General features: G+C 39.9%; 1 protein-coding gene across 9 annotated transcripts in view; it reads left to right on the plus strand.

The window, feature by feature from the left end:
* LOC145509620 (uncharacterized) overlaps window positions 1–24,500 on the plus strand; it is a 533,964-nt gene that overhangs the window by 149,167 nt on the left and 360,297 nt on the right. For 4 of the 9 annotated variants that reach the window (XR_014056240.1, XR_014056246.1, XR_014056247.1 and 1 more), the window contains one exon: window positions 10,015–10,081. The exons of the other annotated variants lie outside the window; for them this stretch is intronic. The gene's annotated coding sequence lies outside the window, so the exon portion shown is untranslated. Of the gene's footprint in view, window positions 1–10,014; window positions 10,082–24,500 lie in introns of those variants that run through there. 9 annotated transcript variants of the gene reach the window in all.

Raw genomic sequence — 24,500 nt, forward strand, 5'->3', positions numbered from 1 at the left:
TGAACATTGGGTACACGTTGTCTCTTTCAATTCTGGTTTTCTCAGTGTGTATGCCCAGCAGTGGGATTGCTGGGTCACATGGCAGTTGTATTTCCAGTTTTTTGAGGAATCTCCACACTGTTCTCCATAGTGGCTATACTAGTTTGCATTCCCACCAACAGTGTAAGAGGGTTCTCTTTTCTCCACACCCTCTCCAGCATTTATTGCTTGTAGACTTTTGGATAGCAGCCATTCTGACTGGTGTGAAATGGTACCTCATTGTGGTTTTGATTTGCATTTCTCTGATAATGAGTGATGTTGAGCTTCTTTTCATGTGTTTGTTAGCCATCTGTATGTCTTCTTTGGAGAAGTGTCTGTTTAGTTCTTTGGCCCACTTTTTGATTGGGTCGTTTATTTTTCTGGAATTGAGCTGCAGGAGTTGCTTGTATATTTTTGAGATTAACTGTTTGTTCATTGCTTCATTTGCTATTATTTTCTCCCATTCTGAAGGCTGTCTTTTCACCTTGCTTATAGTTTCCTTTGTTGTGCAAAAGCTTTTAATTTTAATTAGGCCCCATTTGTTTATTTTTGCTTTTATTTCCAATATTCTGGGAGGTGGGTCATAGAGGATCCTGCTGTGGTTTATATCGGAGAGTGTTTTGCCTATGTTTTCTTCTAGGAGTTTTATAGTTTCTGGTCTTATGTTTAGATCTTTAATCCCTTTTGAGTTTATTTTTGTGTATGGTGTTAGAAAGGGTTCTAGTTTCATTCTTTTACAAGTGGTTGACCAGTTTTCCCAGCACCACTTGTTAAAGAAATTGTCTTTTCTCCATTGTATATTCTTGCCTCCTTTGTCAAAGTTAAAGTGTCCATAGGTGCGTGGATTTATCTGTGGGCTTTCTATTTTGTTCCATTGATCTGTATTTCTGTCCTTGTGCCAGTACCATACTGTCTTGATGACTGTGGCTTTGTAGTAGAGCCTGAAGTCAGGCAGATTGATTCCTCCAGTTCCATTGTTCTTTCTCAAGATTGCTTTGGCTATGCGAGGATTTTGTATTTCCATACAAATTGTGAAATTATTTCTTCTAGTTCTCTGAAGAATACCATCGGTAGCTTGATAGGCATTGCATTGAATCTATAGATTGCTTTGGGTAGTATACTCATTTTCACAATATTGATTCTTCTGATCCATGAACATGGTATATTTCTCCATTTACTTGTGTCCTCTTTGATTTCTTTCACCAGTGTTTTATACTTTTCTATATATAGGTCTTTTGTTTCTTTAGGTAGATATATTCCTAAGTATTTTATTCTTTTTGTTGCGATAGTGAATGGAATTGTTTCCTTAATTTCTCTTTCTGTTTTCTCGTTGTTAGTGTATAGGAATGCAAGGGATTTCTGTGTGTTGATTTTATATCCTGCAACTTTACTATATTCATTGATTAGCTCTAGTAATTTTCTGGTAGAGTCTTTAGGGTTTTCTATGTAGAAGATCATGTCATCTGCAAACAGTGAGAGTTTTACTTCCTCTTTTCCTATCTGTATTCCTTTTATTTCTTCTTCTGCTCTGACTGCTGTGGCCAAAACTTCCAAAACTATGTTGAATAGTAGTGTTGAGAGTGGGCACCTTTGTCTTGTTCCTGACTTTAGGGGAAATGCTTTCAGTTTTTCACCATTGAGGATAATGTTTGCTGTGGGTTTGTCATATATAGCTTTTATTATGTTGAGGTATGTTCCTTCTATTCCTACTTTTTGGAGGGTTTTTATCATAAATGGATGTTCAATTTTGTCAAAGGCTTTCTCTGCATCTATTGAAATAATCATATGGTTTTTATTTTTCAATTTGTTTATGTGGTGTATTACATTGATTGATTTGCAGATATTGAAGAATCCTTGCATCCCTGGGATAAAGCCCACTTGGTCATGATGTGTGATCTTTTTAATATGTTGTTGGATTCTGTTTACTAGGATTTTGTTAAGGATTTTTGCATCCATGTTCATCAGTGATACTGGCTGTAGTTTTCTTTTTTTGTGGCATCTTTGTCAGATTTTGGTAGTAGGGTGATGGTGGCCTCATAGAATGAGTTTGGCAGTTTACCTTCCTCTGCAATTTTCTGGAAGAATTTGAGTCGGATAGGTGTTAGCTCTTCTCTAAATTTTTGGTAGAATTCAGCTGTGCATCCATCTGGTCCTGGGCTTTTGTTTGCTGGAAGATTTCTGATTACAGTTTCGATTTCCGTGCTTGTGATGGGTCTGTTGAGATTTTCTATTTCTTCCTGGTTCAGTTTTGGGAAGTCGTACTTTTCTAAGAATTTATCCATTTCTTCCAAGTTGTCCATTTTATTTGCATATAGTTGCTGATAATAGTCTCTTATGATCCTTTGTATTTTTGTGTTGTCTGTTGTGATCTCTCCATTTTCATTTCTAATTTTGTTGATTTGATTCTTCTCCCTCTGCTTCTTGATGAGTCTGGCTAATGGCTTGTCAATTTTATTTATCTTCTCAAAGAACCAGCTTTTGGCTTTGTTGATTTTTGCTATGGTCTCTTTTGTTTCTTTTGCATTTATTTCTGCCCTAATTTTTATGATTTCTTTCCTTCTACTAACCCTGGGGTTCTTCATTTCTTCCTTTTCTAGTTGCTTCAGGTGTAGAGTTAGGTTATTTATTTGGCTTTTTTCTTGTTTCTTGAGGTGAGCCTGTATTGCTATGAATCTTCCCCTTAGTACTGCTTTTACAGTGTCCCATAGGTTTTGGGTTGTTGTGTTTTCATTTTCGTTTGTTTCTATGCATATTTTGATTTCTTTTTTGATTTCTTCTATGATTTGTTGGTTATTCAGCCTCCATATGTTGGAGTTTTTAATAGTTTTTCTCCTGTAATTGACATCTAATCTTACTGCATTGTGGTCAGAAAAGATGCTTAAAATGATTTCAATTTTTTTTGAATTTACCAAGATTAGATTTATGCCCCAGGATGTGACCTCTTCTGGAGAAGGTTCTGTGTGCGCTTGAGAAAAAGGTGAAATTCATTGTTTTGGGGTGAAATGACCTGTAGATATCAATTAGGTCTAACTGGTCTATTGTATCATTTAAAGTTTGTGTTTCCTTGTTAATTTTCTGTTTAGTTGATCTGTCCATAGGTGTGAGTGGGGTATTAAAGTCTCCCACTATTATTGTGTTACTGTTGATTTCCCCTTTCATACTTGTTAGCATTTGCCTTACAAATGCGGTGCTCCTATGTTGGGTGCATATATATTTATAATTGTTTTATCTTCTTCTTGGGTTGATCCTTTGATCATTATGTAGTGTCCATCTTTGTCTCTTTTCACCACCTTTGTTTTAAAGTCTATTTTATCTGATATGAGTATTGCTACTCCTGCTTTCTTTTGGTCTCTATTTGCATGAAATATCTTTTTCCAGCCCTTCACTTTCAGTCTGTATGTGTACCTTATTTTGAGGTGGGTCTCTTGTAGACAACATATATACGGGTCTTGTTTTTGTATCCATTCAGCCAGTCTTTGTCTTTTGCTTGGGTCATTCAACCCATTTACATTTAAGGTAATTATTGATAAGTATGATCCCGTTGCCATTTACTTTATTGTTATGGGTTTGAGATTATACACCCTTTCTGTGTTTCTTGTCCAGAGAAGATCCTTTAGCATTTGTTGGAGAGCTGGTTTGGTGGTGCTGAATTCTCCCAGCTCTTGCTTGTCTGTAAAGCTTTTGATTTCTCCTTTGTATTTGAATGAGATTCTTGCAGGATACAGTAATCTGGGCTGTAGATTATTTTCTTTCATCACTTTAAGTATGTCCTGTCATTCCCTTCTGGCCTGAAGAGTTTCTATGGAAAGATCAGCTGTTATCCTTATGGGAATCCCGTTGTGTGTTATTTGTTGTTTTTCCCTTGCTGCTTTTAATATTTGTTCTTTGTGTTTGATCTTTGTTAATTTGACTGTTATATGTCTTGGGGTGTTTCACCTTGGGTTTATCCTGTTTGGGACTCTCTGGGTTTCTTGGAGTTGGGTGATTATTTCCTTCCCCACTTTAGGGAAGTTTTCAACTATTATCTCCTCAAGTATTTTCTCATGGTCTTTCTTTTTGTCTTCTTCTTCTGGGACCCCTATGATTCGTATGTTGGTGTGTTTAACATTGTCCCAGAGGTCTCTGAGGTTGTCTTTATTTCTTTTAATTCTTTTTTCTTTTTTCCTCTCTGTTTCATTTATTTCTATCATTCTATCTTCTACCTCACTTATCCTATCTTCTGCCTCCATTATTCTACCGTTGGTTCCCTCCAGAGTGTTTTTGATCTCAGTTATTGCATTATTCATTATATATTGACTCTTTTTTATTTCTTCTAACCCCTTGTTGAAGCTTTCTTGCATCTTCTCGATCCTTGTCTCCAGGTTATTTATCTGTAACTCCAATTTGTTTTCCAGATTTTGGATCATTTTCACTATCATTATTTGAAATTCTTTATCAGGTAGATTCCCTATCTCTTCCTCTTTTGTTTGATTTGGAGGGCATTTATCCTGTTCCTTTACCTGCTGGGCATCTCTGCCTTTTCATCTTGTTTATATTGCTGTGTTTGGGGTGGCCTTTCTGTTTTCTGGTAGTTTGTTGTTCGTCTTTATTGTGGAGGTTCCTCGCTGTGGGTGGGGTTAGACAGGTGACTTGTCAAGGTTTCCTGGTTGGGGAAGCTTGTGTCAGTGTTCTGGTGGGTGGAGCTGGATTTCTTCTCTCTGGAGTGCAATGAAGTGTCCAGTAATGAGTTTTGAGATGTCAGTGGGTTTGGTGTGACTTTGGACAGCCTGTATATTGAAGCTCAGGGCTATGTTCCTGTGTTGCTGAAGAATTTGCGTGGTATATCTTACTCTGGAACTTGTTGACCCTTGGGTGGTGCTTGGTTTCAGTGTAGGTATGGAGGCGTTTGATGAGCTCCTATCATTTAATGCTTCCTGGGTTCAGGAGTTCTCTGGTGTTCTCAAGATTTGGACTTAAGTCTCCTGTCTCTGGTTTTCAGTCTTATTCTTACAGTAGCCTCAAGACTTCTCCATCTCCTTTCGAAGACTATGGGCTGCCTTTCTGTGTGTCTGATGTCCTCTGCCAGCATTCAGAAGTTGTTTTGTGGAGTTTGCTCAGTGTCTAAATGTTCTTTCGGTGAATTTGTGGGAGAGAAAGTCGTCTCCCCCTCCTATTTCTCTGCCATCTTAGGACCGCCCCCCAATCTGTTTCCTATTTATCCATGGTTGATCTTGTCATTCTCAAGTTCTCTTGTTTGAAGACTCTGGCTTTAAGACCCTATTCCATTACCATCTTCAGCAGAAGTGTCTGAAGCAAGATGGCCTCTGTCACCTGAGTGAAGGGCTGTTCCTGCTTTGGTTCAACAGATCCCTAAAGTACCTGATCAGGTAACATTGGATGAGAACCTCACACCCGTGCTCTGAGCAGGCCAGTGTCATGCACTTCCATCAGAGATGGCAGAAGGATGCAGCTCTTGGGGAATATTCCCATCAATGGACTCCTGTTGGCAGTGTTTTGCATGTGTTCATGTAGATGAGTCACACAGATCACAAAAATTATCCAGGACACTTAAGGAAACCACAATTTCCTGTGCCCTACCACCTGATTTTCTGATCCTTTAAGTTTGGGACAGGACCCAGGGGAAAATTCTAGAAGATTTATAAATGATCCTAGGGGCCTTTGGTCTAAGTAATTGAGTTTTTCCAAAGGGATGATTCATCTTGAATGAATGGGGAAGCTCTTTGAGCTTTAACAATTCACTCACCTATCTACAAATGTAATGTTTTATATTTGGGGGGGCTGTGGAGGGCTCTGCTTTAATTATGTGATTAGCCCTTACTGAATTCGTTGTGCCTTCTACAAAGTTCATGGCATCACCAAGGTCTTCATTGGGATTTCAAGGTAGGACAGGCCCTTCTTAAGTCACCTTCAGTTTCTGAGGCATGGGCTGGTGGATTGCATGAGGGGTAACAGTGTCTGGTCAGTCCATGTTCCCAGGCCCCCATCGCAGCATTAACCTCTTCACTGTCACAGTCTTGCCCAGGCCTGGAAGTAGCCTTAGCCTTAATTTCCTGGGCCTGGCATGAGGTCTACCACATGCACGTTGTATCTCATATACCAGATGTGAGTGCTGTTTGACTTCTCTGTTGGAGCCTGTCCTTCCTCTAATATGCTGGCTTCTGCCTCAGTTTACCAGCCTAACTTTCCAGTTCTTCCCTGGGTCTTCAGCCTACCTTGAGCCTTATCCACTGGCCCAGCCCCCTACCTTACTGCCTAGCTCTTACCTCTTTCCTCCTGTGGCCTGCTCTCTGAATTCTCTACCAACTGATCCTACCATGCATGGAGTGGAGTGTCCTGTGAGGCTGACAGTACATCTCCAGACTTAAACTACCTGTATTGGAAGCTTGGCTTGAGCACCTTCTAGCTGGAAGAGCTTGGGCAAGTCACCTAACCATTTAGTTTCTTCATCTTGGTCTTATTTATAACATGGAGAAATTATAGTATCTACCTCACAGAGTCGTAAGAATTCAATACAACACACGTAAAATACCTTCAAAGTACTTAAGTGTAAGCTACTCTCATCTTGTTGTTATTGGCTTACTTGGAATCATGAAACCATTGCCTGCTCAATTACAGATTTTGTCTGCTCTATGAAGTTGAGTTCACCACATCCTTTGGCCATTACTCTGCCCAGCACATGAGTTCCTAGCTGCTTATCCTTCCCCATCCCCCAGCATTGTGAACCGGGTTTCAGGGGACCCTGCAAATATCTTGCCCAACCAGCCTCATTTATAATGATTTGTTCTCTTCAGTTGTGCTCTTTTTCCTGACTGAACTGACCAAGTTCCTCCAACTTCATAGGTTTTAATTTCTGGTCACTCAATCATCCTTCTGCCTCTACTTCAACCTTTTCCAAATTCTTTTCTCATTTAGTTGCTTCAACCAAATGCAGTTTTAAAAGGTTACACACTAGACAGAGGGCAACGGCAAGACTATCTTGGAGTTTCTACTTGCTTCCCCTGCTTCTCCCTTCAGGAACATGCTAACACGATGAACCTCAGAATGCAGCTGCTTATGTGTTCTCACTCATAACCAAGAATTTTCTGTGTTTCGTTTCATTATTTTACAAAAGTAATTAAGATCTCCTCAAGAAACTGCCCATCTATTATGGGAGGCTTAGTGGTAGGCTGCTGCCCTTTTTTCCCCCCAACCAGTGCTGAGGATAAGGAAATAGTGATGAGAGGAGAAAGAGTAGGACATAAGACACTGAACATTCTTCGAGAGATGGGAACACCAGACCACCTGAACTGCCTCCTGAGAAATCTGTGTGTAGGTCAAAAGCAACAGTTAGAACAGGACATGAACAACAGACTGGTTCCAAATTGGGAAAGGAGTATGTCAATGCTGTATATTGTCACCCTGCTTATTTAACTTATATGCAGAGTACATCATGGGAAATGCCAGGCTGGATGAAGCACAAGCTGGAATCAAGACTGCTGGGAGAAATATCAGTAACCTCAGATATGCAGATGACACCACCCTTATGGCAGAAAGTGAAGAAGAACTAAAGAGCCTCTTGATGAAAGTGAAAGAGGAGAGTGAAAAAGCTGGCTTAAAAAGACTCAACTTTCAAAAAATGAAGATCATGGCATCTGGTCCCATCACTTCATGGAAAATAGGTGGGGAAACAATGGAAACAGTGACTTTATTTTGGGGGCTCCACAATCACTGCAGATGGTGATTGCAGCCATGAAATTAAAAGACGCTTGCCCCTTGGAAGAAAAGTTATGACCAACCTAGATAGCATATTAAAAAGCAGAGACATTACTTTGCCAACAAAGGTCTGTCTAGTCAAAGCTATGGTTTTTCCAGTAGTCATGTATGGATGTGAGAGTTGGATTATAAAGAAAGCTGACCACCAAAGAATTGATGCTTTTGAACTGTGGTGTTGGAGAAGACTCTTGAGAGTCCCTTGGTCTGCGAGGAGATCCAAACAGTCAATCCTAAAGGAAATCAGTCCTGAATATTCATTAAAAGGACTGATGCTGAAGCTGAAACTCCAATACTTTGGACTCCTGATGAGAAGAACTGACTCATTTTTAAAGACCCTGATGCTGGGAAAGATTGAAGGCGGGAGGAAAAGGGGATGACAGAGGGTGAGATGGTTGGATGGCATCACTGACTTGAAGGACATGAGTTTGAGCAAGCTCTTGGAGTTGGTGATGGACAGGGAGGCCTGGCATGCTGCAGTCCATGGGGTCGCAAAGAGTTGGACACGACTGAGAGACTGAACTGAACTGAACTAAGGACATAGGAGACATAGGATCCAACTTTTAAAATATTTCCTTCCTAATTACCTAGGTAGAAACCCCATTTTCTCTCTCCTGTAGTCCCCCAAAACTACCTTTTTTTTCCCACCAGTCTTCCCACCTGAAGAATCTTTGTTCTTCACAGTTGCCCTCTCTTAGGAAATATTTAATTAGTACCATTTTGTGCCAGGCATTGGTCTGGGAGTTTAGGAGGATATGAAAGAATAAAACAGATAAAGATCCATGTCATGGAAATTCACTATCAAAAATGTACACAAAATAAATAATTGTGTTTTAATAGAAAATATAAATGTTTGGAGGATAGAAATATTTTAAGATATTTTAAAGTTTAAACAGATCGACAGGGATTGGGAATTATGACATTTTATAACATACTTGGCAAAATACAGATGCTAGTGATGTTTGAATTAGTAAGCGATGAATATAATAAATAGTAATTATGTAATTACCTTGATTTTTTTTTTACATTTTCAAAAGTGAAACTGTATAATTAAAAGTATATAATTTTATTCTGGTGATCTGGAATCTTCTAGAAAATGTTGATAAGGCTCTAAGGTAAATTGTATGTGGTAAAATTTACAAATACTATTTGATAGTGATCAGTCATCCTCTACGAGGGACTGGAAATTTTTTGGACTTAAAAAAAAATCAGATCTTCTATATTATGATTTTCTGAGTAGTAGCAGAGGTGGCAATGTTCCTATCTAAGAAGAGTGAAGGATGATGGCAGCAAGAGTAGGGGAGGGCAGTGTGAGAGCGGTTTAAAGATCATTTTCTCCTCACATCTATGTTTTTAGGTTGTCTGGTGGATGTCGGGGTTATTTCAGGACACTCAGGGGGCAGCAAAACTGACGGAGGATACAGAAAAGAGACAGTAGTCCCTTCTAGCCTTTAAAAATACAAATTGCTTGGGGGAAGAATCATATCTTAATTCTTTTTATACTAACATCTTAATGTTATAGGAAGCAAAACCACATAAAACTGTGTTTTGAAATGGTTCTGATATTTTAGTATATTTACATTTACATATTAAAATATTAAATAGAAGAAAAAGAAGCACAGCTCTTAAAAGAAGTAGAGTGGAAATTTAGAAATTCAGAGCAAATTCAACAAACTGTTATTGAAAATCCAGCCTGTATCCAGAATTTTGCCAAGGCTCTGTGAATACAAAAGTTGGCTAAGACACATCTCTGATTCTCAAAGAACTTACAGTATGGTAAAGGGTGAGGGTGACACAACTCCAAATAAATACTCTCCAATGTTGTAGATGGTCTAGATTGCCTTGAATTACAGTGGGATGGAGGATGGGCTAGTTCTAGGAGTCATAGTATCAGCTTTTCTCTCTCTTTTTCCTTTTATTTATTTATTTTTTTAATCTTGTGGTTTGATTCTGTATGTGGCTTTTTGTGCAATTCATCTCAAATCCTTTTAAGTAGGAAATGTCCTTTAACAGTCAATCAATAAAGATAATCCTCTGATAAAGTAAAATGTGAATACACAAATTATATTAATCTTAAGCCATTATATAAAAACACTCCTCAAACAAATAGGCTGTTCAGAAAGAATTGTAGAATTAATTACCTGGAGGGTTTATCTAAGGTCAAGGTTTTTCCTGATTCAAAGAGATTCTCACTAGGTAATTTCCTTGCATTCATATAACATCAGTCTCCTGTTCTTTTTACTGTAGCTAAGGCACAATGAATCTGGCCAGAATTGGGAAGAGAGGACAACTGTGAAGAAGCAGGATTCTTCAGGTGGGAAAGCTGATGGGAAAAAAAAGATAGTTTTGGGGGATGATAGGAAAGAGAAAATGGGGTTTCTACCTAGGTAATTAGGAAGAAGATGTTTAAAAAGTTGTATCCTATCTATGTCTGATCTCAGAAAGCAGGTTAAGAAGTTAAGATTTCACTTAATGTCCCCAAAGCACAATCAGATGTGCTTAGTCACTCAGTCGTGTCTGACTCTTTGCAACCCCATGGGCTGTAGCCTGCCAGGCTCCTCTGTCCATGGGGATTCACCAGGCAAGAATACTAGGGTGGGTTGCCATGCCCTCCTCCAGGGGATCTTCCCAACCCATGGATCGAACCCAGGACTTATGCATTGAAGGTGTTTTCTTTACCATCTGAACCACCAGGGAAGCCCAATCAGATGAGTATCACCTAAGTGTTTCCAATTCTAAAAATTAAGACAGGGAGAAACTTTGGGTGCGAGAGGCAACACTGCATTAAATTAAACAAGTAGTGACATAAGAGAGTTCCAGAAAAACATCTATTTCTGCTTTATTGACTATGCCAAAGCCTTTGACTGTGTGGATCACAACAAACTGTGGGAAATTCTGAAGGAGATGGGAATACCAGACTACCTTACCTGTCTCCTGAGAAACCTGTATGCAGGTCAGGAAGCAACAGTTAGAACTGGACATGGAACAACAGACTGGTTCCAAATAGGAAAAGGAGTACATCAAGGCTGTATATTGTCACCCTGCTTATTTAACTTATATGCAGAGTACATCATGAGAAACGCTGGGCTGGATGAAGCACAAGCTGGAATCAAGATTGCCGGGAGAAATATCAATAACCTCAGATATGCAGATGACACCACCCTTATGGCAGAAAGTGAAGAACTAAAGAGCCTCTTGATGAAAGTGAAAGAGGAGAGTGAAAAAGTTGGCTTAAAGCTCACCATTCAGAAAACTAAGATCATGGCATCTGGTCCCATCACTTCATGGGAAATAGATGGGGAAACAGTGGCTGACTCTATTTTTTGGGCTCCAAAATCACTGCAGATGGTGATTGCAACAATGAAATTAAAAGACGCTTACTCCTTGGAAGGAAAGTTATGACCAACCTAGACAGCATATTAAAAAGCAGAGACATTACTTTGCCAACAAAGTCCACCTAGTCAAGGCTATGGTTTTTCCAGTGGTCATGTATGGATGTGACAGTTGGACGGTGAAGAAAATTGAGCACCAAAGAATTGATGCTTTTGAACTGTGGTGTTGGAGAAGACTCTTGAGAGTCCCTTGGACTGCAAGAAGATCCAACCAGTCCATCCTAAAGGAGATCAGTCCTTGGTGTTCATTGGAAGGACTGATGTTGAAGCTGAAACTCCGATACTTTGGCCACCTCATGTGAAGAGTTGACTCATTGGAAAAGCCTCTAATGCTGGGAAGGATTGGGGGCAGGAGGAGAAGGGGATGACAGAGGATGAGATGGCTGGATGGCACCACCAACTGGATGGACATGGGTTTGGGTAGACTCTGGGAGTTGGTGATGGATAGGGAGGCCTGGCGTGCTGTGATTCATGGGGTCTCAAAGAGTCGAACACGACTGAGCGACTGAACTGAACTGAACTGACAGTAATCAAAGAATCATGTGATGGAAGATATCAACTTATTTGTGTGACCTTATTTTATGTAGTTTTAAGAATATTTTACATTGTTTATAATTAGCAATGTTAATGAGTAGCTTCTTATTTATGTTTTTAGTTTAGTAAAAGCTTCTTTTATGCAAAAATTGACTCATTTGTTTGCTAAATATTGTGAGAAACTTGTCTGAGGGAAAGCCAGCTGGAATATATGACATGATCCAGAGTATTGTGTCCCCTACTGTCAACAATGCAAATTGAAGGCATAGGAATCCTGCCCAGGAGTAAGTATTAATACTAGCCTTGCAAATCCAAACCTACTAGTGACAAGAAATAGCAAATCATGGCAGGGATTGATTGACGACCACTTTAAATCAAGAATGGAGCATGCTACATTGTCATTGTGTGTGTGTATGCTCAGTTGCCCAGTTGTGTCTGACTCTTTGCAACCCCATGGACTGTAGCCCGCCAGGCTCCTCTGTCCATGGGATTTTCCCAGCAAGAATACTGGAGTGGGTTGCCATTTCCTATTCCAGGGGATATTCCTTAACCAGGGATCAAACCTGTGTCTCCTACACAGGCAGGTGGATTCTTTACCACTCAGCCAACTGAGAAGCCCGTATTGCATTACTTTTTCCTATATTTCCCATTGGGTGATAAGTTTTGTGAGAGCAGGAACTGTATTTGATTTATTTAAAGTTACATCTCTAGAGCCTAACAGTATATGATGCATAGTTTGTATTTGAGAAAAGTTATTAAATAAATGAGACACTAGGGTGAAGGGTTAGGAGAGAAGGAGAAAAGGAGATAGGAGGGCCTCAATGCTGAACTATATTTATTTCCCAAATTTGCCTAGAATCACCTTTGTCTTTTTGCATGAGCCTAGATGTTTAACTCCATCTGGAAGGGCTTGTCAAGTACTAAAAAGAGTCTTTATTTTAGTTGTCAAAGTGTTGATTTGTCTCCATTGACAGCATGTTCTTTAATAACTGTGTTAGTAACTTGATTTCTAGTTTCTTTGTAGTCTTAGAACTAAGAATTCAGGGCAAAGATATGAGATTTCAGACCAAAACTTATTTTCCATACACAGAGAATTCTCAGCATGCAGGCCTGTCTATTTTATAGAGAGCTGGTAATGTAGCACCTTTATGAAAGTGCCTATTTAATTCATCCGAATTAAGTGGGAACAACAAACAGCAGAGTTTTAACCACAGAGATAAAGTAACCATCTGAGTTACAAAACCAAGAATGGATCCAAGTTAATGGACACACATTAGGAAAGGCTTAGGAGAGCCCATTAGAAGAGGCAGTGCAAAAATACAAAGTGAGGTCTTACAAAGGATCTTCTCTATAAGGATTAAGGATTAGTGCTCTGAAAATACGATAACACATAGAAAAATAGCATTAGGAACTGAAAAAAGCCATTTTCTAAAACAGCCGTCTCACCCCGAATGCAAAAGATGCCTTTAAGCCAGAGCGGCTTTTGCCATTGCTGGTGCCAGGGAGCTGCAGCATTGGCAGGCAGCTTCATACGGCTCCTTCCTCGCAGGAGTGCCAGCAAGGAGAGGCTTCCAGAGCATGTCTGCACAGGAGACCAGAGGGCTCAGGTTCCTGAAGATCTGAATAAGGAGATTCATTCAGACTAAGGTTCTTCCCGAGTCAATCCTTAATGACTCCGGAGACGGCAGCCCTTCATGTTTCATTATGTTTTTTAAAAGAATATACGAAAAATGTTAATAGGACCCCATGACGAACTATTGTACCTGCACTGTAACACAGAATAAGGTCAGTTTTCCACACCCTTTTTCATCATGAAATCTATTTGATGTACTGCAAGCCAGACTCCATAGGTCCTCCTAGAATGTCAGTGAACAATTCCAGACATTGAAGAAACATTTTTTTTTTTAATTAAAAGTACCGTTTTTCAGTAACTACCATAGGAAAATAAAAACAGTTTGACCATGGCCTCTTGGCAAAGGTACAACATTTTTAGATGGTGAATAAACAGAACATTGTTTTAAGGTGCAGTAGACCTAGGCAAGGGAAAGTAGCCCAGAGATGAATGCAAGAGCAGGAGGGAGGTTAGAAAGGGAAGGGAAAGCCCGATGGTAGTTCTACAGTCCTGTGACTCCACCGTGCTCTGGGGACCAGTGACATCTACAACAACTGACAGAGTTTTGGGGCCCCTTGTCGCCCCTCCAGTCGACTGAGTGTTAGAAGGATTCCCAGGTGATTTGCATGCACACGCTGAAGTTTGAGAGCTTGGCTCTGAGAGAACTGAGAGGCTGGTTCTGAGCAGTAAATCTACAGTTACTAGGGCTTCTCAAACTTTGGTATGCCTGAGAAACACCTGGGGAAATTGTTAAACAGGCAAGTTCAGGGCCCAGACCAAACAGGTTCTGATTCTGTAGGCTTCTGTGGTACTTAGCAAAGCTGTATGCCTAATACATTTCCTAGGGGGTTTTGGCACAGATCGTCACTGGGACACACTTTAAGAAAACTTTGCCACTGATATCAAGATCTGGCAAAGTAAATGCTTACTAAGTCTACTGAAGCAGTGTGCATGTAAGTCGTTCAGTCGTGTCCGACTCTTTGTGACCCCCTGGACTCTAGCCCAGCAGGCTCCTCTGTCCTTGGGATTCTCCAGGCCAGAATACTGGAGTGGGTTGCCAGTTCCTTCTCCAGGGGATCTTTCCGACCCAGGGATTGAACCCCTATCTCCCATGTTGCAGACAGATTCTTTACCATCTGAGCCACTGGCAAGTAGGCCTTGAAAACATCCTGTCTGGGAGTAGTAATGGATTTCCTTGTCTGAGACATGATAATCAGTTGCGGTACCTCCAAGAGCTCAGCTTCCTTATTTGATCTGTGTTCTCTATCTGTGTCATACTGAGCTCTTTGCTCTTTCCTAAGATTCTATGAGCTTTGACACCTGAGTCTTTGCTGTGGTTTTTTTTTTTTTTCCCTCTGAGCAGGTTTCAGAGTCTGAAAGGCTGTGTTTGGATTTTAGCTTAAGGCATGCACTAGTTTGGTAACCTTGGAGAAGTGATCATAATCTGTTTCCTCAAGTGTAAAATGGGTACTGTAGTATCAGGCTTTGGAGAAGGCAATGGCACCCCACTCCAGTACTCTTGCCTGGAAAATCCCATGGACGGAGGAGCCTGGTAGGCTATACAGTCCATGGGGTCGCTAAGAGTCGGACACGACTGAGCGACTTCACTTTCACTTTTCCGTTTCATGCACTGGAGAAGGAAATGGCAACCCACTCCAGTATTCTTGCCTGGAGAATCCCAGGGACGGCAGAGTCTGGTGGGCTGCCGTCTATGGGGTCGCACAGAGTCGGACACGACTGAAGCGACTTAGTAGCAGCAGCAGCAGTATCAGGCTTATGGAGTTATTGCAACAATTACAAGAGAAATGGCCTGTGTCAAATTTACAGCACAGTGCCTAGCATTTAGCAGACCTCAGTGCTTGACCACTACTAGTGTTTGTACTATTTTGTGTGTGTGTGGGGATGTCTGGAGAACCCCCTTTTTTCTTCCAAAGCTTGCTCTTGTAGTGGTCCTTCAAGAGCTTCCCTTAATTCCATCATGGATTGCTCACACATCCACATTCTCATAGTACTTAAAGATGTCTCTCTTTGTGTTCCTTTTTATTATGTATTATTAATTTGTTCTCTGTCTTTTCACTGAACTGTGAGCTCATCAAGACAAGGAAACAGCAACCATGAAAACAAACTCTTTCTTACTCTTGTTGTAGTTTTAGCACCTTGCATATAATAATTGTGAAGGCAGGGTGTTTGTTTATGTGCTACACATTGTTCTAAGCACTTTTAATGGATTAACTCATTTAATTCTCAGAACAAGCCTATGAGGTAGATGCTGCTATTATCTCCATTTTATAGATGAGGAACTGAAACACAGAGGGTTAAGTAACGTCCAAGGTCAGGCCGCTAAGCCATAGACCTATAATTTGAACCTAGGCAGTACGGTTCCAGAATTCAAAATTTAGCAGACCCTAAACAAATGCTTGCTGAATTTCATTATACTGTGAATACATTGACTTTAGGTAAGGTCTTACTTCTTCAGAAAATGATGTTCTGAAGATGAAAAATAAGCAAGTCAAATAATTGCTCAGTTTCTGATGTATCTTGTTATCTCGAAACAATATCAAAACAAATCATAGACATGAAATGGCTAGTGAGTGCCTTCTGAAAGGAAACCTCAAATCTAAGTGCTATGAATGTGATGATTGATATTCAGATTATTTCTAAGAGCAAGATTTTGTCAAACAGCAGGAATAAATAAAGATTTCCTAACACTGAGGTTTCCTTTTTTAGCCTTATTGAAATATAACTGACATATAATAAACTTGCTCATTTGAGTGTACAGTTGGATGAATTTTGGTAATTATGTGTAGTTGCGAAATCCTCACATTGTCAAGATATAGAAAAATTCCATCATCCTAGAAAGGACCCTTGTGCCTCTTTGTAGTTGATCTTCTCTGACCCCTGGGTCCAGGCAACCGCTGATCTATTTTATGTCACTATAGTTTTACCTCTTTCAGAATGTCATATAAATGGGATCATATGATATGGCAGTCTGTTGTATCTGGATAGCTTTGCTTAGCCTAAAGCCTTTGAGATTTATCAGTGTCATTATTTTTATCAGTAATTTTTCTCTCATTGATATGGAGTGCTTCATATTATTGGAGAAGGAAATGGCAACCCACTCCAATACTCTTGCCTGGAAAATTCCATGGACCAAGGAGCCTGGTAGACTACAGTCCATGGTGTTGCAATGAGTCGGACATGACAGAGCAACTTCACTTCACTTCATATTATAGATAAACCATGCTTATTTACCCATTCAGTAGTTGATGAACATTTGTGTTGTTTCCAGTTTTGGTTATTACGAATAGTGCTGCTATGAATATTCATGTACAAGTCTTTGTGGAAATATGCTTTCATTTCTCTTGGTTAAATATGTAGGAACAGGTGTGCTGATCTGCATGGTAAATCTATGTTTAACTTTATACTATACCACCACACTGTTTTCCAAGTGGCTGTACTTGGAATACTCTTTTGTATCCCCTGCAGCAATGTACTAGAGTTCTGGTTTGATTCTCTCTTGACATTATTTGATATTGTCAGTCTTATTAACTTTAGCTATTCTAGTGGCTGTTTAATGGTAGCTCATTGTGGTTTTAATTTGCATTTTCTTGATGACTAGTGATGTTGAACATCTTTTCTCCGTCTGTTGGCCATTTGAATATTTTCTGTGATTGTTCACATCTTTTGTTCATTTAAAAAACTTAGAGTATCATTTTCTTATTGATTTATATATATATATCTTTTCAAAAGAAAAAATACTGTTAATATAATCTTTTGTTGAATACACGGTTTGCAAATGTTTTCTTATAATCTGTGGTTTGCATTTTCATTTTCCTAATTGTGCCCTTTGAAGAGCAAACATTTCATATTTTGATTCATTTCATGTTATCCTTTTATTTTTTTCCTATTTTGCACTTTTTTGTCTTGTTTAAAAAATATTTTTCTAACTCAGTGACACAAGGATTTTCTTCAAGAAGGCTAATTTTGTTCGCACTTAGGTCTACCGTCATTTCAAGTTAATCTTGAGCCTGACATAGAGATTGAAACCCTCTCAATAGAAATGCTTTCACTCTTTTCCTCTTTTCTTTATTTTTTAATTAAAAAAAAAAATTTATGTATTTATTTGGCTGCACTGGGTCTCTGTTGGTGCACAGGCCACTCTCCGGTTATGGTGTGCAGGCTTCCCGTTGCGGTGGCTTCCCTCGTTGCTGAGCGCAGGCTCTAGGTGCACAGGCTTTCGTAGGTGCGGCTTGTGGCTCAAGAGCACAATCTCAATAGCTTTCGCGCACAGATTTAGTTGCTCTGTGGCATGTGGGATTTATCTTGTGTCTCCTGCATTGGCAGGCAGATTCTTTACCACTGAGTAGTGTAGAAAACATGAGAAGAAAATAGCTCACAGTAGATATGGTAGTTAAGAAATTTTTAAAAATCTTTAAACTTTGGGTGGATAGATATGTGTGAATCAAAGTTAACTAGCTAGAATAAGGATGACTGCACTTAGGACTCCAAGTTTTGTTGAATTTTCTAAATATTAGGCCAAGTGATATTGTTTTGCTTGGTTTTCCCTTTTCTGCCCATTTCCAGGAAGCACAAAGTTTTTATTTGAAGAGAACAAACACTTTTCTTCTTGCTGCAAACCTATTTGAAACAGGGAAGGACCAGTCTCAGGAAAACTTTTCAGCTGATGTCTTTTTTCCTAGCCTGCTTTTTAGCCAAAACCACTCCCACACACTCTGTTCCTAAGATAGTCTGAAGTTTCAAAATGCCAACAAAAAATTCTCTGTGTTTAGGTTGTTTTGGATTGTTAATTATTGGTGGCAATGGATGAGTGTTCAGCACCTTGGAACTTTTGCAAAAGAAACTTAATAAGGATACATTTGCTGTAGTTGGAAAAGTATTTGATGAACAGCTGACCTTTCAAATGTTTACATGAGTTGAATCTCTGAACTGCTAATGTTAGGAAGGTCCAAGTTCTAATTCAGACTCAGACACTGAATCTCTTTGTAGGGAAAGCTTTTAAATATCTTCAGTTTTCTCATTTGTTTTTTAAAAAAAGGCTGACTTCACTCACCCATTAATTGGTTAATCCTTGTGAATGTTTTGAGAGAATGAAAAGCACTTTCTCAGAGCAGTGCCCTATCGCTCCCTCTCATGATTGTGGTCTATCATCGACCTGAAGTAAGTGGGTAAGTCATGTACCAAGTTTGCATTGTAGGAAGGAAATGATTCTACAGATCCTTAACCACAAGGTGAAAAAAAATATGTTTCTTTCATGTGGAGTTGGTGAATAAAGCTTCCACTGTTCTGAGAGAAAAATGCAAAAGGAAGTCTGCTTGTGTGGATTAAGTCACTTATGAATACTTTAAAAAATATTTACATAAATCTCTACTGACTAACCAATTCTCTGAGCACATTCCATAAAAACTTCTTCTCAAGCAATTTCTTTTAGGAATTCACACATATATATATATATTGTCCCTTGTGTCTTGCACGAGACCGTTCATGGGGCTTAGTTGACTAAAGAAGCCAATGCACGCAGCTAAAAGAACTAGGGAGATGGGCTAAGGAAGAAAGTGGGGGTTGAGAAATTAGGAAGGGCCTCCTTTCTACTGTGGCCTTCCTTGCTGCCCCCCTCGCCTCAGGCCTATTTCAGCATATTTTTTTTCCTTAAGTTCAGTTGCTTCATTTCTCGAGTTCCTCTTTTAGATGACCTGTGTTCCTCTGCACGTGTCCCAGTTAACATGGCTGTCTCACCCTGAAGCCATTCAACAACACTCCCTTTCTGGTTCGGGACATTATCCAGGGAGCAGTAAGTTGGTGCTTCCAAATCTTCATCGAACATGTCATCCTGAAATTGCTCTAAAAGCATTGATCATTTTGGTTGCAGCTGGAGTATGAAGGGAGTTCTTGGGGGAATCCATGGCTTTGCCAAGTCCACATCTGGTTCCCATGAAGGGAAGAAAGGATTGTGGTTGTTAATGTTGGAAACAGAAAGAAAAGAAATGCAGGCATCTGCTCATCTCTGTTAAGGTTTGACCACACGTTGATGCAATGGAGAACAGAGGTCACATTTAGGTTTTTATTTTACCTATAGAATATTCAAAAACTGAAAAACAAACAGGCAAACAAAAAACCACACCACCACCAACAACAAAAAAAACCCCAACTAAAATTTCCAGCATTTAAAAATCTAGAGGTTTCATATGAAAATCTAGAATCTCAGCTACTTTCGAAAAATCTGAAAGTCTGGCATCTCTGGATCTGCATTTTGATGTGGCAAGGTTGACTAGATAGGAGCATCGGCTGCTCCCTTGCCTGTTCTCTGGAGACATGATCTGTAAAGTTTTACATATTCAGATCCAAACATATTATTTTAAAATCGTTCTTTTCACTCTCTAGATAAGTTCTTTTCTTTTGAACAGGAAATAGACATGAGAAAGTAAGATAAGAGAATGAATGACGTTGGCATGTTTTCCCATGTCTGTTTCCTGTTCCAAGAGTAGGAGTTACCTGGAAAGAGTGAAAAGAATGATTTAAAATTATATATTTGGGCCTTTATTCAGCTGTTTACAGTCAACAATTCACAAGGTTACCCCATAATTCAAATTCATATATACTGATTTAAATATGCATCCTTTGATTCTTCTGCAAGAAAGATATACATGTGTTATGTATTATTCAGCTTAAAAAATTAAATTTCTTTCAAAATTTTTTATCTAGACATTTAGGATCTTTTAAGCAAAAACCTTCATGTGACCACTTGGCAGCTAAATAATCTCCACTGTAGTTTGTTGCAGAGAAGGCAATGGCAACCCACTCCAGTACTCTTGCCTGGAAAATCCCATGGACGCAGGAGCCTGGTAGGCTGCAGTCTATGGGGTTGCTATGAGTCGGACACGACTGAGCGACTTCACTTTCACTTTTCACTTTCGTGCATTGGAGAAGGAAATGGCAACCCACTCCAGTGTTCTTGCCTGGAGAATCCCAGGGACGGGGAGCCTGGTGGGCTGCCGTCTATGGGGTTGCACAGCGTTGGACATGACTGAAGCGACTTAGCAGCAGCAGTAGCAGTAGTCTGTTGAGTACCAGGGTTATCTTTATATCTAGAAAGAGTAAAATGACAATTTTACTGAAAATACCTTTTTACTGAAAAGTATGTTTCAATTTATGAGACCACTTTTATTCTGAGCTATCTTTTGTCTGTAATTCTGCTTTTACCCATCAGACATAAATTGCCTTGTAGACTAGGTTTCCTGCTGTTCATTCGTCCTTCCTAATAGCATCCTGATTTCCTTTTGGCCTGTTGTCTCTCTCCCATGTGATGTAATCTTGGGAGTCTGGGTCTGATGGTGGTAAATAAAGCTTGGCTCTTTGTCTCTATTGCTGGGTTCAGTTCAGCTCAGTTCAGTCGCTCAGTCGTGTCCGACTTTTTGCGACCCCATGAACTGTATGTAGCATGCCAGGCCTCCCTGTCCATCACCAACTCCCAGAGTTTACTCCAAGTCATGTCCATTGAGTCGGTGATGCCATCCAACCATCTCATCCTCCATCGTCCCCTTCTCCTCCCGCCTTCAATCTTTCCCAGCATCAGGATCTTTTCAAATGCGTCAGCTCTTCACATCAGGTGGCCAAAGTATTGGAGTTTCAGCTTCAACATCAGTACTTCCAATGAACACCCAGGACTGATCTCCTTTAGGATGGACTGGTTGGATCTCCTTGCTGTCCAATGGACTCTCAAGAGTCTTCTCCAACACCACAGTTCAAAAGCATCAATTCTTTGGTGCTCAGCTTTCTTTATAGTCCAACCCTCACATCCATATGTGCCAATAAATGGACATGTGACTAAAACTTGGGAAGCTGCAGTCGCCTGGTTATTTGAATCTTGAGTAGAGCAGTACAAAGTTAGAAGCCACAGTGAAAGCTCACGGACTCCAGGCATGTTTCTCTGATGGTCAGGTAGTTTCCAGCCTTGTTCCTGTCCAGTTGCTAAGTCTGGTTCTCCAAGGCTCCCTGTCAGTGTCAGGAGATTCCCAAATATTCTGTTTCATTTTCTTTTCTTTTCTTTCTCTCTGTTTTTGGTTGAGTGTTTTTCTCTTGTATATAATCAGAGAGGTCTTACTGATGGACCCTGTCTCACCACTTCCCCGGCTACTGCCCTAGTCTGTTCCACATTCCATACCATCTCTTGCCTGAAATGCTCAAGTAGCCTCTTCACCAATTAAGCAGATATATGTATTTGCTTTATGCTGCTGCTGCTAAGTTGCTTCAGTCGTGTCTGACTCTGTGCGACCCCATAGATGGCAGCCCACCAGGCTCCCCGTCCCTGGGATTCTCCAGGCAAGAACACTGGAGTGGGTTGCCATTTCCTTCTCCAATGCATGAAAGTGAAAAGTGAAAGCAAAGTCACTCAGTCGTGTCCAACTCCTAGTGATCCCATGGACTGTAGCCTACCAGGCTTCTCCGTCCTATCTGCTAAAACATTTCTAAGTCAAATCAGGTCGTTTCTCTACTCAGAACCTTCCAGTGGTTGCCCACTTCACTCCAAGTTAAGGCCAAAATGCTTGATGGAATATAGGCTTTGCAAGGGCACGTAGCATTCACTTCAGTATCCTCATCATGTAGAATAATCCTTGGCATATTAATTTGTTGAATAAATGATGTGACCCTTGGGAAAGCAGTTATGTTTTATTTGACTTGAATACTTAGTATGTAGCATGGTGCATGGCACAGAATAGGCACGTAGTAAATATTTGTTTTTGTTGTTGACCTAGCTGCTTTAACTATTAGAAAGGACAGAGTCATCAGAATCTAATCCTTTCATGATTTCACTCTTGTTGAAACTATTGGTTTGTAACAATCATGGGGACTAACTCCACCTGGTATTGAGCTTATATTCATTTTGGTGAAAAACAAAACAAAACGTTAATGGCAATCTGATCAGGATGGAACTTGCTTAAAGAAAGGCTCAGATTAGTTTCAGCAAGTTGACACAGTCAGCATTGTGGAGGAGAAGCTCTGAGATTGAATCAAGCCAAGAAATACAATTGATCCTCCTAGTCTGCAAATTTCATTTGCAAGTTCAATTGAAGTGTAAGTAGAATGGGATCATGTTATTAGTTCTCTCAGAGGTACAAATTTCCAGAATAGGGAAATGTGTGTGTGCTTGCCTGGTGAGGCAGACATGGACTGTCAACATGGTGCTCCCAGGTCCACTCCTTGGAGTGGCAGGAAGGACATAAGAAGGGACTATTCTTAGTAAGATGTTTGATCCCTCCATCCTCTTCACACGCCTCCCTTCCCAGCACACACCAATTAGACCAAATGGTTTTAGTATTGTGACAAAAAGATAAATATAATTCTAATCTAAATTTAGTCTATTCTTTCAGTCAGACTATTTCTTTTCTTCCCTTTGCAATTAAGCATTCTAATTTTCTTTTCCTACTGCAGAATTGTATCTTTTTAGGTTGGCAGGGCTTCAAATGGTTTTGATCATAATTTCTAAGTATTTAAGTTATTTCAGTGATTGAAGAGACCGCCTATGATTATAGGATACTGTTGAATAATGGATTCTTTCAAAATCTCATTGGTCAGTTTCAATTTAGTTACGAAAAATAATCACAAAAGCAGAAGTATAAGTTTTGAGAAGCTACCCTTTTTAGTTTCGGAGAACCACTAGATTGTGTTTTTCTTGTCAGAAGTAGAGGAAAGGTTTTGCTGCAAACTTGGGAGCTGCTACTGCTAAGTCGCTTCAGTTGTGTCCGACTTTGTGCGACCCCATAGACGGCAGCCCACCAGGCTCTGCCGTCCCTAGGATTCTCCAGGCAAGAATACTGGAGCGGGTTGATATTTCCTTCTCCAGTGCATGAAAGGGAAAAGTGAAAGTGAAGTCGCTCAGTCGTGTCCGACTCTTAGTGACCCCATGGACTGTAGCCTACCAGGCTCCTCCGTCCATGGGATTTTCCAGGCAAGAGTACTGGAGTGGGGTGCCATTGCCTTCTCCGAAACTTGGGAGAGTACTGCCTAAATAACTTCCTTATAACATGATGAGAACTTTTCCTTTCTGAGTTTCAGCAATTTTGAAATGCTGAGATACTTTCATTTTTCCTTTATAACTCAACTTTGGAGTTCAGAGTTCTTCCTTGGATTGTGAATTCCCAGACCTCAAGTGCATTTTGAATTTCTAAATTTCTTTTTAATAAAATCATAAAATGGTCCTGGCAATATTTCAGTTAAGGTCAAGTCCACCTTGTTTGAAACCTCCTATTCAAATCAAAACCAGCTGGGGCCAGGGATGGCTCTGTTGTGCCTGCGTATCCAAGAAATAAGTATGAAGCCCCATTAATGGAGGGTAGACAGTTGACTCTCAACCTTCATCTCCACATATCAACTGAAGAAATAAGGCCACTATACAAACCTTGAAGCAAGACTTTACTGGGTTTTTTTTTGTTTTTGGATGGAGGAGGCAGTGAAAGGGGAGCATTGTTTGCTTTTTTGTTTTAGTCAAGTTTATACATTTATGAAAGTGGAATTTGTTCTTTGGATTTTTAATGGATATTCAGATGCAGCATCAATTTTCCACTTTTATTTTGTGTCAGCTTCAATAAATGTTCTTGTACGTGTGAGGTCAAATAAAGTAACTATGCAGATGGTGTTGTTTTTTCATTATTTATAAGATAATATACTTTTGTAGTCAGTGGTGCAGTTGTAAGTTCCAGATTGCAGGGCCCATTCTTATTCATTTTTCCATCCTCAGAGCCTAGCACAATGCCCAGCACATAGTAGGTGCTCTATGCCTGCTTAATATGAATTAACTGAACTAATGGAGTGGTTTGTTACTATAATCTTAACTTTTTGACCTATAGATGCCATTATCTCATTGATACTCTGTTCTCATTATGCCATTTAGAAGTTCTTAGTATACATATATTACGCTTATAGTAATATAACCTTGAATTTGAATAAGTTTATAAGAAACACTCGTATTGATTATTTTAGCATGTTCTTACCACATCTCTATGAAGACAGGAAGGAGAGAAGCCTGGAGACTATTCATCATTCTTTTGGAGAAGGCAATGGCACCCCACTCCAGTGTTCTTGCCTGGAAAATCCCAAGGATAGGAGAGCCTGGTGGGCTGCCGTCTATGGGGTTGCACAGAGTCGGACACGACTGAAGCGACTTAGCAGCAGCAGCAGCA

The sequence above is a fragment of the Giraffa tippelskirchi genome, chromosome 6, assembly GCF_054371585.1.
Source record: "Giraffa tippelskirchi isolate mGirTip1 chromosome 6, T2T-mGirTip1v1.2.pri, whole genome shotgun sequence".
Lineage (NCBI taxonomy): Eukaryota > Metazoa > Chordata > Mammalia > Artiodactyla > Giraffidae > Giraffa > Giraffa tippelskirchi.